Source organism: Triticum urartu, chromosome 1 (assembly GCF_003073215.2).
Source record: "Triticum urartu cultivar G1812 chromosome 1, Tu2.1, whole genome shotgun sequence".
In the NCBI taxonomy this organism is placed as follows: domain Eukaryota; kingdom Viridiplantae; phylum Streptophyta; class Magnoliopsida; order Poales; family Poaceae; genus Triticum; species Triticum urartu.
The window spans coordinates 432,530,876-432,535,485 of record NC_053022.1 but is presented as its reverse complement, the minus strand read 5'-3'; the positions used below and the strand labels follow the sequence as shown (position 1 = coordinate 432,535,485).

Sequence of the window (4,610 nt, the reverse complement as noted above, 5' to 3'; positions counted from 1 at the left end):
AAAGTGTCGGTGTTGTTTACACCTAGCACTCATTCTTAGGGCCAGTTCTTTTGGACGGCTTAAAAAATAAGCTGCCTCTCCCAGCTTAAAAAATAAGCCGCTCCCAAAATTCATGGAGACTTCTAAATTAATAATCCCATAACTAGTTTAGAAATCCCAATAAATGAGTGAGGGGGCTTATGACAAAAGTTAGGGAGGAGGCGGCTTATTTTTTAAGCCGCCAGAAGAACTGGCCCTTAGTTGCATGAGACACCCGAAATACCAAAGCGCCTAAGCGACGCGCAGAAAACGCCAGATTTTCAGTCGAACACACTATCCCTCCCCCGTGTCCACCCGCACATCTCACAAACCCTAGTTCTTATCCGTGTGACCGTGTCTACCCCCTTGCTGTCTTGCGCCGCCGCCACCTCCGATTTGCCTCGCACCGTCCCCGCCACCTCCGATCTGCCTCGTGCCGCCCCACCCCCGCCGTCGACCTGCCTTCCGCCGGCTTCGCCCCAACCCCAACCCACCCCGCGCCACCGTGGCCTCCGACCCCGACCTTCCTGCACATTGATTTGCTCGCCCCGCCGCTTCTACCACCACTGGCGGCGCAATCTGTTGCGGAGACTGCCCACGAGCACAGCCGGAGGTGCCTCCCATCGTCTGCCGCAGAGGATACCCTTAGCGCCCCCAGCCGAGGAGCTGGCTCGTCATCTCTGGTCAAGGAGACGCTCCATCAACGGCCGCAGGGGAGTGGCCCCAACCTTTGGGGCCGAGGAGCCGCCTGACCATCCCTCTTTAGCCACCGGCGATGCCACCCCGTTGCACCTTGTTCCACACTTCTACATCACCTACAGATTTGGTCGCTACAGGTAAGTTGCATCAATGTATTTTTGTCATTATTTGTCATGATTCGGTGTGAATGTTATTGTCCGTTAGATCTTGCTAGTTCAACGATGAACTAAATTTCTAGGCCTAGCTCTTGTTGTGTAGATTCCTCTGTACTCTCTCATCTTATCTCTCTGTAGATGGTGGCTACTGGATCAGTGGATCCCCTTGTGTTGATTGCTGGTGACCTTCCTCATTAATAATTGAAGGTGTGAATTTCCCCATCCCATTTTGCTATTCCTTTATTTCATTCACATTTGGAATATGTTAATTAGAAAGACTGCATGTTTGATCCCACAGATCTTCACCCTTTATGAAAGCCTATACATTAATGTGGGGGCTTGCACATTGCTTTCAGGCTGATGCTTCTTGAATTTTCGGAAGGATCGGCACAAATAGTTCATATGATGATTATATGGAAATAACTTTTTCGATAGATCTGACATAACAATGTGGGCCATTCTGCCTAGTCCTTTGAACATTTCAGCAGTCACCTCAGCTAATCTGTGCTTCTTAAAAATAACAACCTGAATGCTACATTTCATCGGTTTGCATATTCCTTATTGCTAGTTATGACAGCTCAATCAATTATTTGTCATATAACCTAATTCATTTTGGGGATTGTTAAATTCTGCAGGGTCACTTTGATAATCGTGTTCCTTCTCCTACTATCTGGAGCTGCAGTGAACGACAGAAAGGGGTCAGGATAACATGTACCTCGACAGCATCTGCTATGTCGAAAGGCCCACCAAGCTGGGGAAATTTAGCACTCGCAGGAAAAATCAGTTGTCATCGCAGAATTCGGGTACTATTCTTGTAAACTTATCCCATGAGATGACAACTTCTAATTTAGATAATGAGATCTAACAGTATGTTCAGTCTGCATGTAAAACAAATTTTCTTCATGTTTCTTTAGTCTCTGTTGTGACATCTAGCAGAGTGTTTGGTTTCTATGCTTATATATGTGTAGCAGCACCACATTTATCATGCAAATAGTGTCAAGTTCAGAGCCTTAAGGATGTCAGCTAGAAACATAGGTGTTGTAGCAGTATATGTTCAGGTTTAGACTTTTAACTAAAGCAAGCATAAAGTAGCATATAAAAAAACCCTGTAGCAGCTTATGTTCATATTCGGGTTTTTAATTAAAGCTGATAACCTGATTGTAACATATGCAAACCCCTGTCAATAGAATTTGTTTTCTCCAAGTGCACTTCCTTCTACTACATATAAGACTGCTGGTACATGTATATGCATGATTTTTGCTTGAGTGACCAACTTTAGATGCAAATATCTGAAATTACAGTAAAAACCTTATCCCCGATGTCTTTGAGTAGACCTGACTTGTTACCAATGAGTGCATACATTATTATAGTAAGCCAATATGTGATATGCTAGGCGCTAGCCTGAGCTTGGCTGGTGTGATAAGCATATCTTTTGTAACCAAACTATTTGCATAATTACATATCTTCTGAAATTACTAGTTTACGACTATTGTATGTCGAGAAAGAGATAGACTGTTACTATTTCTCTTCTCATTTCTGCGTTATGTTTGAGATCTTCTAGTGAAGAAAAAAAATGCATTCTTAAATTTGACAGTATTCGTTTTTCCTAGCAACATTGTTGGCATACTTGGAAGGAATGTTCTTCTTTCCTAGCAACCTATGCTTGATCGGAGCAACTGACCTATGCTGAAAACAAACCCACATAGTAACAAACTATCAACCTTATTGTTAGTTCCAGACAGAGGATACTAGCGCATAGCCTGTAGTTTAATCAAACATGGGATCTTAGCGCAGATAATTAGGTGCCTCCTTGCGTGGTTGACATTTGTCCCGAGACTGGGAGCACCTAGTAAATGGTAGGCATGATTTTATTTTAATTGTGTGCGGGTCATCCTAGCAATTACTCACAGTAGACATATGGTAATATATGTATTACCCGATCGAGCTCCTAGATGCGTAACTAGATTGCATCTGTTGGCGAGGAAAACAAGATGCTTGTGAGGTATATGGTCTTTGAAATGTCTTTGTTTTCACCAAGTGCCCTTCCTGCCTCTAAAATATGACTGCTGGTATATCATTGATTTTGTTGAAATCTGGAAATTGCTAAAAAAACTCTTTATTTCATTTAATGTGGATCCTACAGGTTAAACTCTATGAAGTCAGTCTGTATTTGCCAGACTATTCACTTTTTGAGCACTTGCATGAACTAAAATTTGTACTCGTATTACAGCAGCTGTTTCGAAGGAGAGGAGTTGTTTCAAAGAACTTTTCACCCTGGGTTCACCCATAACTTTAGTAGAGCATCGGCCTAGGCGCAACTTCAAGAGAAGCACTTGAAGGGGTAAACTTTTGTATTTCCATTTATGATGTCACCATACTTTCTTCTTTGCGCACAATATTTAGTAATGGTTGGATTTAACTTTTTATTGTCTGTCAGAGCAAGCTAATTATCTCAGATGTTGCAAGGAAGGCTTTCCTTTAGTGTAGGTGCCTCTTTTTGGTAGCTTTTCAACTTGTACTATGTCCTTATACACATATGCACTTTAGTAATCTAGGTTATATCAGAACATTGAATATTTGGTTTCTAAGTTTATACTCCCTCCATCCCAAAATTATCGTCTTAGATTTTTCTAAATACGGATGTATCAAGTTATGTTTTAGTATTAGGTACATCCGTATCTAGACAAATATAAGACAAGAATTTTGGGACAGAGGGAGTATATCTATAGCAGCACCCACATTATCATGCAATTAGTATCAAGCCACGTTATCATGCAAATAGTATCAAGCCAGAGTATAAATCATGGCATCTAGAAAACCAAATTAATTCATGTTATGTTTCAGTACATGTTTCCTAATTAATGCATCGACTTGTTTTTAACAATGCTCAAAGAGCATAAGTACGTGTAGTTCCTTGCTTGCTATCTTGCAACTTGATGAATCCAGATGTTTATCCTTCTAGTAATGTGAAATTATTTGTTATAGTTGAGCTGAGTCTAATGCTGGATGTCAATCAAACATGAGTTAGTAAGTGAAGACAACTATGTAAATATGCACCCAGGAAGGTTGAAACCTAATTGTATCTGTTCCTCGCATAATTTGAAGGAATGCTACTGTTTCAAAGATTGCTGAAACATGTGTGCTTTTGTAGGGACAAATGGAAGAAAAATGGGAAGTCCACAAGTTGACGAACGATGTTGTTGTGACCACTTTTGTTCATGACATGGTTGACTCCTTCCGTTCATACAAAGTTGATATTGGTTTTGTGGTCAAAGCCTGTTCTATAATATTTGGTAGTAGTTGAGCGATCACACACTCTCTCTTAGGGACTTGGCCATCACATTTTGTAACATGACATGATTTGTATGTCAACGTATGTATTTCCTCAATGTTTGTAGCTAACTTGAGTGAAGAAAAGAGAAAACTAAAAGAAATCTTATATATATATATGTTGAATAAATGTATTGATCAATTGATCTTGCGATTAACAGAAGAGTTCAATCGTTTGTATATGTATTGTGTAATGAAAATGATTATTGTCTAATGAAAATGATTGAATATTATGAATGTAATTTCATTCGAGATATGGTGCATTTGCATTTGTATTGGAATCTAGAACCCTGGCAGCAAATGTGTTGGTATAAGTATTGGATGTCGCACTATGTGTCGGCATAGCTCACTGACACCCAAACTGTCGGCCTAGGAATGGACGTCGCATAATCTGTCGGCATAGCTCAC

At 40.7% G+C, this 4,610-nt stretch overlaps 1 long non-coding RNA gene across 1 annotated transcript; it reads left to right on the top strand.

The window, feature by feature from the left end:
* Positions 1–289: 289 nt before the first annotated feature.
* On the top strand, positions 290–4,385 carry LOC125516472. The gene is made up of 5 exons (XR_007287357.1): positions 290–854; positions 1,011–1,079; positions 1,508–1,675; positions 3,103–3,213; positions 4,024–4,385. It is a non-coding gene; the product is annotated as an uncharacterized LOC125516472 (long non-coding RNA).
* The last annotated feature ends 225 nt before the right edge of the window (positions 4,386–4,610 follow it).